This window comes from Grammomys surdaster, unplaced genomic scaffold (assembly GCF_004785775.1).
Source record: "Grammomys surdaster isolate TR1022 unplaced genomic scaffold, NIH_TR_1.0 146, whole genome shotgun sequence".
In the NCBI taxonomy this organism is placed as follows: domain Eukaryota; kingdom Metazoa; phylum Chordata; class Mammalia; order Rodentia; family Muridae; genus Grammomys; species Grammomys surdaster.
Window position 1 is genome coordinate 8,409,996 of NW_021604604.1, and position 11,173 is coordinate 8,421,168.

Consider the following 11,173-nt stretch of genomic DNA (forward strand, 5'->3'; position numbering starts at 1 on the left):
AGAGAGAGAGAGAGAGAGAGAGAGAGAGAGAGAGAGAGGAGAACACTTTATCCACTAGATGATATTCACCAAAAAGAGAAATCAGTATATTGGAGTGTGTATTCTTACCATCATTGACTGTGTGCTTATTTTTGGAAGAAAATTGTCTATGAGCATAGCTTTCTTAGTTTTCATATTTATTTTTGATTGCGATGAAAACCTATCTCAGAAGTATTTTTAAATCTGAACTTATGTGTGATGCAAGTGTGTATATAAATAAGTGAATGGTCATATGTTTTGTAGGTCAGGCACAAACACTATCGGAGTACTTAACAGAGTGATTTTGGAATTTGCAAGCTATGGCCATGTCAGTTTAACATGGTGACTTGAGCTGACGGGTCAGTCAGCCGTGAGGATGGGAGCTTAGTGGCCTATCGAGTTTTGGGAGAGCTGCCTACAGGAAGTCATGTCAAGAGGACTGCAGATAGCAGATCCTTCTGCATGAATACTAGAAATGAGATGGTGGGGAAAATAGGCAAAGCAATGCAAACCTGTAATCCTACTACTTAGAAGCTAGAGCCAGGAAGATCAGAAGTTTGAGACCATTTTTTTTCTACATAGCTATTTCAAGGACAGCCAAGGATCCTCGGAACCCTGTTTTCCGTCTAAACAAACAAATGAAACACCCATAAAGGCATAAATATCATGTAGCATCCTATAAACACACCTAAGTTTTATGTATCAAAATTAAAATCAAAGAGGCTAAAATCAAGGCAAACCCTAAGTCATTATAATGCAGACAATGGTACAAGTGCTTTAGCTTTGTTCTCACGGGATCAAAGCTATTCCATGTACATTGAATTCAATGCCATGGCATTCATCAAGCTGCTCTTGACCATCTATTTCAGGAAGATGGTGTCTCCTTTGTTTGTTTTCATGGTGTTGGTTAGCATATAATCATCCAATTCATGGACAGCATTTAGACATTTACTATGTCTTAGAAACTAAACAGGCAGGGTCATTATTCGGTATCTTGCTAGTAGGTTCCATATTCCTGTGGAATTTGGTCCAGTCATGGAACAGGTACTTTACATCACTGAATATAGTCAACAGTGATGGGGATGTGTTTTCACCTTTACTCTATATGGATACCTTTACTTAGGAGTTAAACATTTTCACCTAAACTCTGCCCTGTTTTTTTAAGTAGTATCCTAAGCAAAGTTAGACATACCTCATCTCATGCCCTAAAACCCACCATCTACAGCATCTTCCTCAGCTTCACTTGTTGGGGTACTACCCTGAGGAAATAGGACTGGATACTTTGGCATCACTACTCCCTTACTTGGCAGCTTTTAGGTCCAGTAGGGACAAAGTCCCACTGATACCCACAGCCACACATCTGTTACATAGCTGTCAATCAAGTTCAAGTGCATAAGTTCCTTTGTGCCTCCTTCCTGTGGTACCACAGCTGGATTTCCCCTTTTTCCAGATGTTCAGTATTTCCACCAAAGCATCTGTCTCAGGTCATAACCCCCTTTTCTTAAAGGTTTTGCTTTCAAAACTCTAAGCTGATCTAGAAAACATTATCCATCCCTTTGCCAGAACATGGGCTCCAAGAGATGAAAGTTTCTTCACTCCTTTTTTCACTATTTTCTTTCCAGTGTCGAGAGAAAAATATTTGCTGAGTCTGTGAATGAAAGGGGAGGGAATAAGGCTAACATTCAATGTCATTTATCACATTCCTACACCATGCTTGTCACATTTGATGTGATAGAATTTAAACTTTATGGCAAGTCATGATCAATATCGTTTATTAATTTATTCAGAATATATTTATTGAGTATTTAGCCAGTGCTGTGCACGCTGCCACAAACTGGAGATGGCAGGTGTGGCCATGTCTTCTTGCAACATTATATTGAGTCAGTGTGAATGTACATATGATAAACAGAGACAGTACTCAACAAAATTTTAAGTTCTAATAAAGACAATGATGCCCATAGATTAAAAAATAATTTATATTCATTTTCCCACTGTATTCCACACTTCTTAGTAGAGTGAAGAAAGTCAGACACATTTCCTACATGTACAGAGATGCTAAGAAGCAGGTGAGAAATCAGATCTGGTGGCTATGATCGTAGTCCCAGTATATGGAAAATGGAGGCATTAGGTTACATAGTGAGTTCAAGGCCAGCCTGGGCATCATGGGATATGCATACAATGCGGGAGGGTTTAGATGGAGAAATTATATCAATAAGATAGAGATCAGAAAATGTGCATAGTAAGAGACATTTGAAGAATTGTGTGGTTTCTACAGTAGGCTATGGTGGAGAAAGGATTTCCTATGCTAGACAATCAGTGTAAACAAAGATTGCTCGGATGGGAGAGTCCTGGAGGCTTTTAAGGAATATCAAGAATCTCAGAGTTGCTGGATTGTGAAACAGGGATGGGGGAAGGGAACTGGAAGCCAACATGGGACCATGCGTTGGAAGACCAAATGCCAGGGAGAGGAGTTGGTAATTGACGCAGTGGGCAGTGGGAATTCACTGTGGTTTCTGAGGAGAAAGGCATACTTGTTGTTACTTGTTGTCCAGGATGAGCTGGGGAGACTGACTTGAGAGCTGTGTGTAGGAGATCAAAGGAAACTGAAGTGAAGGTGATTCTTAGAGGCTGAAGTTAAAGGAAAGACAGAAGCTAACACACCTCAGGGCTTTCCAGACAGAGCAATTTAAAAATTAGCATATTCTAGGCAGAACAATATAGGTGGGAAATTAATTTGCAGCAAACCCATTGTTTATTAAGGTCTCCCATCAAGCTGGATAGTTACTACTCTCCTCAGTATAGAGTAACATCTCACAGAGATGAAGCAGAACTGTCTTCACGCTCTACACTACTCACAGGGATGAGAGCTCATGCTGGCTGTCTATTACTTCCTGCTATCTGCTTTCAGTGTGTTTGGTTTCTATGGATACAATAAAACCTTGGATGTCTTCAGTATCTCTACAGTATTCTTAAAAGATTAGGGGGAAAATGCACTCCAAGACATTCTTGTAGAGCTGTCTTTCAACTTTGGGAAGGAAAAGGAGTTTTCGATAGAATTATACATAAAATCTAATTTCTTAATAGCCTTGTTGCAATCTGAAATTGAGGAAGAAAGTAGAGAGTGGGTAGAAAGAACAAAACCATTAGTTAATGTGCAGAAGGGAATCCTTGTGTAGACATCAAAACAATTCCAGCAAATGTTATATGGAGAAGTGAAGCTGGATTCTTTGGATTTCTCCCAGTTCACTTACTCTAGGAATGGGGGTTGGGGGGAGAGGGGAGTAGAAGAGAAAGAAGATGGGGAACAAAAATCCCTGGCAGTCTAGTTAAAAAACTGAGATGCCATTTAACAGAGTCCTAAAAGAAATTGTTGCCGTGTAGTTATTTATACGGATTATTGCAACAAAACTAATACATATGTGTCCAGTGGCTCATAATGTTGTTTTTATCACTTTTTAAAGACTTGGGGAAAGGTCATGCTAATAATAGAAAATTTGCCAATTACATTGGCATTCTGGGAAATTGCTAATTTACTGAGGTCATATAGTTCCCAAGTAGTGGGAAGTTACTATTATTTTTCATGGAAATATTTATGTGAGAGATCAGGTAATAATAAAAAAATTTTTTTTGAAGTATAGGTTTTTTTTTACAGAACTGAAAACATTCTTGTTACTTTCCTTTAGTTTTGAAAGTCTCATACATATAAACACTGTACTGTGATTATATGACCCTCATTACCCTCTATTAAAATGCCTTCCTTTCTATCTGAACCTTTTGTGATTCCCAGTGGCTACAACATGAAAGAAAATCATATCATCTCCTTCAGTGACAACGATCAGTGGTTTCTTTGAAAGAGATGGAGCTTCCCTGGCACCTTCTCTATTCATGATGGAATGATGAAGGACTCAATCTTATTTAGGTAATCGTAGCTGCCTGGTGTTCATGGTCACAATACCCATATCATATCTGAGTGACAGCATTTGATGGAGTTCTCTTCCATCTCCTGGCTGTTAATTCTTTCTATCTCCTGTTCTGTCATGTCCCCTGGGCTCTAGGGGATACAGATGATGTAAATGTCCCTTTTAGGGCTGTGCATTAAACAGTTGCTTAATTTCAGCACTTTGTCTATAGTTTCTGCAGTCACTGTCATTTTTTACTAAGTGGAGCTTTTCTGTCCCAGATTCAGAGAGACACTAGACTATGGCTATAAGCATAAATATATAGAAGACCGTTTGACAATATATATTTTTTTTATAGATAACAACGGTAGTACCACTCCCTTCAGCCTATAAAATCTCCAGATACAGATGTTTGGCCAGGTTTATAATACCAGGTGTGGATTCCTTTGTGTCTGGCAGGGTTCCTATCCAGTTACAACATTGTTAGTTGTCTACCAAATAGTAGAGCCACTACCACACCAGTACTCACATCTTGCTTGGTGGTGCAGTAGAGTAGTATGCACATTCTGTAGCTTGGTGAGACTGTTGATGAGTTTCCTACCCCAAGAGCCTACACATCACATTTATGGTAGGATGAATGCTCATCATCGGCAGGGAGGGGGTGATACTGGAGTCTCTTTGACATTCTTAGTACAGTGTCTGTCTTTGCATTTCCCCCTGTTCTGGGAAAGCAACGGGACTAATTTTAATTCAAAGAACACTGTGCCCTTACTGAATCATCACCGGATTGTGGACATGTTAGGGGTTTTCTGTGTAAAGTTTATTCTCTACTTTTGACTCGACCTATCAGCATGAGTTGATAGTGATGTCACTTGACCCTTCTATATAATTCAGTGAATAAAAATGCTATCCCCTCTTTGCTAGTGGAAATAGGAATAAAGAGAGCAGAGTTTGAGAGTGTATTACTTCTACAAGTAAGAACAAGTAAGAACTTGTAAGAACAAGTAAGAACTTCTACAAGTAAGAACTCTGTGGCTTATACCCTTTCTGTTAGCTTCAATAGAAGGGAAGAGTTTTAGCATTTGAGTCCTTCACAGGATACACATTGTGCAATCTACGAATAATGCAAGAGTTGCAGGAAGTGAGAGGAAGCTCAACAAGTCCAAGGGCAATCTGGAGTGTTCCAAGGCCAAGCCGAAGTGTTACTGATAATCAAGTTTTCAATTTTTTGGCTATCCAGTTTTCAATTGTTCTCGTTCATCTTTTTGCTTTTTCGTATCGTATTTTTTTCTAAGGAAAAAATGCTTATCAACATTTGCTTCATCTAAAAATTAGGGTGTATTAGAGTACATCTTAGAGTATTGTGCCTGGGGAGGGGATGCAAGACCGAGCAGCGGCACCTACAGCAGTACCAAGGTGTAAACAAAAGGAAAAGCACATGTTCATATATTAAAATTCATATATTAAAATGCCTTTGAAATTCTAAAGCAATAATGGCATGATCCTTAACAGACAGAGTTGCTCTGAGAGAACCAGGAACCATCCCTGCTGATACATTTTGAGGACTTACATGGTCCAGGCTCCCTGCTTCGTGCTCAGGACACAAGAAGCTGAGAGGCTGGGTCTTCTACTTCTCTAAGACTTGCATAATGATATGGCTGCCCTGAGATCCAAGTGAATTTCTTCATAAAGTCAGAAGGCCCTGGGGAAACAACATTGACTTTTACTCCCCAAAATCCATGGAAATGTGAACTTTACTGTTTTGTTCTCCTTCGCAAACTGCAGTGTGAGTCTTTGTTGCTGGGTTACCAGCTCAAACACAAGCCCCACACTGTAGCCAGGGAAGTGCAGTTAGCAATTAAGTAAAGGAAATGACTGTGGGTTTGAAACCAACATAGTGTCCCATTCTTCACTCAGTGAAGCATCCCTGTTACTCAGACAACTTTATCACTAAGGAAGTACTTGTGACTCATCCTCATACAGAGTGACTTATTTAAAAATCAGAGTGTTCAGTGACTGTACCATTATGCTTCTGTTTTCTACTCTTTGGACTAAGGCAGAAAAAACTACCTTTGGACAGCATGTTATTCATTGGCTGACCCATGCATTATAGTCCAATGGGCTCGTGGTGATCAGAATAAAAGGTCAGTGGCTCCCGCCGTGTGTGATTGCGTTAATGCTGTTGCCAGAAGCTTATTTTCAAACAAGAAATAAAATGAGATAAATGCTTCTCATCAATTTTTTTCACTGAATGTTATACGCTATTTAAAATTATAGTCACACTTGTGATATGAATGCAGAATTGTTTTATAGCATAGCATAAAATGCCTCATTTTCCTCCATAGAGATAAAAAAATGGAATTAAAAAACTCTTCTGGGAGGTTTCGAGAGGTGATAATTACATAAAGAAACTAAGGAAATTACTTTGCCAGTCTCTTCAGAATTTACCTACTTGATTTCACAGATGTTGCTTATTGACAATGGATACTTTGGGGGAAAAAGAAAGAAGTTCTAGGAAGGGTATCGCTTAAAAGAATGGGTGGGTGGGGGAGCACCCTCATAGAGGCAGTGGAAGAGGGGATAGATGGAGGTTTATGGAGGGGAAACCGGGAAGGGGGACAGCATTTGAAATGTAAATGAATAAAGTAACCAATAATAAAAAAATGGATCTCCAATAATATATCTGGATAATTACAAGGGGAAAAGAATCTTACCGTTGACTGCCACAAGAAGCCAAAACTAAGAATGTGAGCTGGCTTCTGAGCTCCACCCCTCCCCCTGCTCCCCTACAGGAATCCTCAGGCTTGGGCTCTGGCTTTGCTAGGAACATGAAGGTACCAGCCTCCAGTGTGGCTTGGTCTGCTGAAACCCAGTAGAACTGGTTTGACGACCCACGCTATAAGATCCTGAGATCTTGACAGTGTCCTCTCAGCATCGTTGGGCTTCTTCCCCTGTAACTCTTTTTCTGTTTCTAATTTGCTGGCTGGAAAGTTTTGAAAGAGGCAATGAGTCATGATAAATATTTCTCTTTTTCTTCCAGATAGAAGCTTCCAGTGGGAAGCCAAGTCATGTGGTTGATACGTTCCTGAGTCTTGCCATCCAAAGCACTTTCTGGAAGGAGCTATGGAAGCACACTTGGGGTGGAGGATGCTAGTACAGTGGTTCTCAAAGAGTGGTACCCTGACAGGCAGCATCAGCACCGCATGGGGATTTGTTAGGAATGGTCCCTACCTGAGACAAACCTGGGTGGAGCAGTAATCTGTGTTTTAAGAAGAATAAGAGTGATTTCCAGAACTTTGATTCTAGTGAATTGGCTGTGCTTATGGGCATATAGAGTATGAATCACATAGTGGTTGGGGATTGAGGGGAATTGGTCAGTCTTTGCTTATTGAGAAAAGAGGAAATGATTTTTTAAGAGGCAGACTTTAGGTAGGTGTCACAGTGCTTGTCTGTAATCCCAGCACTTGGGAGATAAAGGCAAGAGAATCAGCAATTCAAAGATAGTCTTCACGATATAGTGAATTAAACGTCAGCCTGGGCTATATTAGACAGTCCTCTCCTAATGGCTCAAGTGCATGTATGTCTGTGTGCCTCTGTGTGTGTGTGTTTCATGAATTGTTGGTCAGTGTTTGGGTATGTGTGCATGTGTGCATATATGTATGAGGGCCAGAGACGTCTATCAGTTATCTTCTTCTTTCATGCTCCACCTTAGGTTCTTTAGGACAGATTCTTTCATTGATTCTGAAACCTGTTGATTCAGCTAGAGAGGCTGATCACTAAGTACCGGGAATCTCCCTGTCTTAGGCTTCTCACCTCCAGCAGTGGGACTATAGATGAACACAGCTATACCTGATTCTAGGTCTCTAAAGTCAGGTCTTCAGGCTTGCAAGACAAACACTGTCAATGCTATTCCCTCAGCTTCAAAGCCCTATCTAAAAAATGTAACATATATTTTATAAAGCATTAATATTTGACTTAATAGAAAACATGTAATAAAAGGCTGGGCTTTCATTTGTAAACTAATTGCTTGCACCAATCTCCAAGAGGGGTAATCAGGATGAGCAGGTTATTATAACATACACTATGACATGGTTCTGAAATTCTAGAATAATTGTTCTATTAAGAGAACACATTCCTTTCCATAATAGGACAGAAATTTAACACAGCTTTATAAAATCACATGCTATTCTTATATTAGGCTGACTTAGCCAACTGCATCTGTCTCCTGAGATCCCAGTTTCTACATCTGAAGACCATATGTATTGTCATTCTGCATGACTTATCCCATTGGAATGTGACAAGGGATTCAGTGTGTGTGAGACACTGTGAAGTACTGTGAATACCAAGACATGAAAGCCACAAAGATGGAGGATGGTTGATTAGACACTGTTGCTGAGAGAGTAGTTAGAACTTGACACAAAAATTATGTGCTTATTCTAATTTCTCTGTCATCTATATGACTTTTGGTTTTGATTTGGTCATGTGTTACTTAAAATTTTTTAACCTAATTTTATGAACTTCAAATTTTCATTTCTCTATCAAAATAACGCTAGTGAAAGATATGCACAGAATTATTGTGAAAATAAAAGTAGGTAAGTTGAGAAGGCAGATTTTTATTTTAATATTTTTATTTACTTATACATCCCAACTGCAGTTTTCTTTCCTCCTCCCTGTCCCCTCCGTCCATGTCCCCTCTCCCCCTCCTCAGTTTTATAAAACACAGACATTACCATTTTTAGATGCCATCCTTGGGATCTTTGTTATTTGATGTGTGGGTTGAAGAGGGTTCATGAATGTTGACATAATGATATCACCAGGAGTCGGGAGTAAGTCTGCAGCTCAGCAGATTTTATGATTACTAAGATTATCTGTGTTTATTTGTATATTAATTCAGCTTTAATGGACTGTTTCAATTTTCTCATGAAATGGGGGATATCCACATTTGTTTCATTAAATAAAGTGAGTCTGAAATTTGTATTGTTTCAAGTGGGAAATGTTCCATTTATTCTTTCAGGGAGAACTGAGGGGCTTGAGATGGGTTTCAAACCAAAACAGGAGACACAGGAGTGGAGCTCAAAGGGAAATATAGATACAAATATTCCTGACAGATCAGGAAACAAGAAGAGGTCCCATGTAGGCTATATTATTAAGAATATAAGGTTCTCAAAAAAAAAAACCTACCATAAGCCAACATAGAAGAGAGAAATAGATATTCATTAAAAAATTTGTTTCATTTCATTACTTTATTTTGCATATGAAAATCAGTTTGTTAAACAAGAAGAAGGAGAGCATAGACGTGAACTTTGCTCATCTTCTAAAGGACCTCCCGTGATGAGTCAGCAAAGAAGTAGACTGTGAAGAAAAAGTACATATATATACTTGACTCAGAAAATGAAATATTTTGTGCTTCATAAAACATAACAAACCTAAGTGGAAAAATGAATGGGGATGGTTTATAATATAATAAAAGGACAGTGTGAGGAAACGAAAATAAAATGCGATAATTGAATAAGAAGTATATATTATTTCTGCAAAGAAATTATGACTATCACAAGTAATTGACTTTTAAGAGAATTTCAAATGGCCAGTAAAAGAATAAGCATCCTTGATATCAATACAAAACAAGGCAAGGAAAACAAGACTTTTCACCCGTTAGCCTGTAAAATAAAGCATTTGTTTAGTGTGAGTTATGCAGAAGGCAGCAGGTAAAAGGATTTCCACGTGCAGCTTGGGACAGATGACAGCAGACTAGACGGTTCCATGAGGGGAGGTTTATTAAGAGAGTGGAAAAGTAGAGAGGATAGAGGCCGTCCATGACCATGTGGAGAGAGGGGGAAAGGAAGAGGGGAGGGGAGACAGCAACCTGCAGGCCCTGGGTCGAGAGGGCAAGAGAGAGAGGAGGGACCAAGCAGCCCCTTTTATAGTGGGCAGGGTTACCTGCCTGTTGTCAGGTAACTGTGGGGAGGAGCGTACCTGGCTTTTGCCAAGTGACTGTGGAGGTGGAGTTTAACAGATTACTCACAGCAGGTCCAGGGCATTGCTGGTAGGATTTAGGGTTCTTCCCTTTCTGGAAATCAGTTTTGATCACACGTTTAGTAAATAATTATATATTTTTGACACAGTCACCCCAAGTTTAGAGTCTCTGATGAAACCATCAGAAAGCTTTGAACGTTAGTAGGCAGGAATGCTCATTTATACTGTACTTTTGTACTTTTTATAATTTTCTAAATATTTAATACAAAGAAGACAGGAAAATACAGTTTTGTTTTTTATAAGCCATAGAAAGAAGATGAAAAACATGCCCAGAGAGTGTGAAATCATAAGTGAGAGGACAGGCACAGTCGGGGGTTAGATATCCTTTGATTTATATACTTGTGTGTGTTTCCTGCCTTCACAACAGACAGGAAAGAGGACATTTAAAAGTCAGTGTGTCTAATGAAGTGCAGAGCCAAAAACGATAAAATGTGAAGAGATTGACGTGTGTGTGTGTGTGTGTGTGTGTGTGTGTGTGTGATTATGCTCAAGATTCTGATTTGGATAAAAGATAATTAGTGAGAATTAAGAAGCAACATCAAAGTGTCGGTTCTGGGCTTCTCACATCTATTTTTGTTTTTGTATATGTGTTCCTGTATTCTAAACTATGCGTAGTGGCCTGAGTGCTCTATCATTAAGTAAGGGGAGAAAGACTGGGCAGAAGAGAGACAGTCATTCAGACGGAGCTTCCCACACTCTGGGCATTTCCGGTGTGTGTTTATCAGCCCCTTTCCTTTAGGAGAAATTTTTTTAAAACATTGATTAGGCTGATAGAATATTACCTGTTTGCATTTTCAAAACTCTCCACTTTGCAAGGACACATAGGCAATGTTTTTTGTTTTATCCTTTCCCCACCCCGTTCTAGCATTCAGTTCTCTAATGAAAGGGGTGGAGAGAGCTGTGCCCCGCGGATTCCTCACATTCCTTCCTAACCAGAGTCATTTGTAACTGCTAGTGTGAAATTCTTCCTCAAAATACAGCGACCTCCTCCTCCCTCTCCCCTCCTCTTCCTCCTTCCTCTCCCCCTCCTCCTCCTTCCTCTCCCCCTCCTCCTCCTTCCTCTCCCCTCTTCCTCCTCCCTCTCCCCTCTTTCTCCTCCTCCCTCTCCCCTCCTTCCTCTCACCTCCTCCTCCTTTCTTTCCTCTCCTCCTCCTCCCTCTCCCCTCTTCCTCCTTCCTCTCCCCTCTTTCTCCTCCTCCCTCTCCCCTCCTTCCTCTCCCCTC

The 11,173-nt window shown here is 39.9% G+C and overlaps 1 long non-coding RNA gene across 1 annotated transcript; it reads left to right on the forward strand.

Annotated features, from left to right (window-relative positions):
* The first annotated feature begins 3,632 nt into the window (after positions 1-3,632).
* LOC114619021 lies at positions 3,633-8,903 on the forward strand. The gene is made up of 2 exons (XR_003711054.1): positions 3,633-3,937; positions 6,958-8,903. It is a non-coding gene; the product is annotated as an uncharacterized LOC114619021 (long non-coding RNA).
* Positions 8,904-11,173: the final 2,270 nt, after the last annotated feature.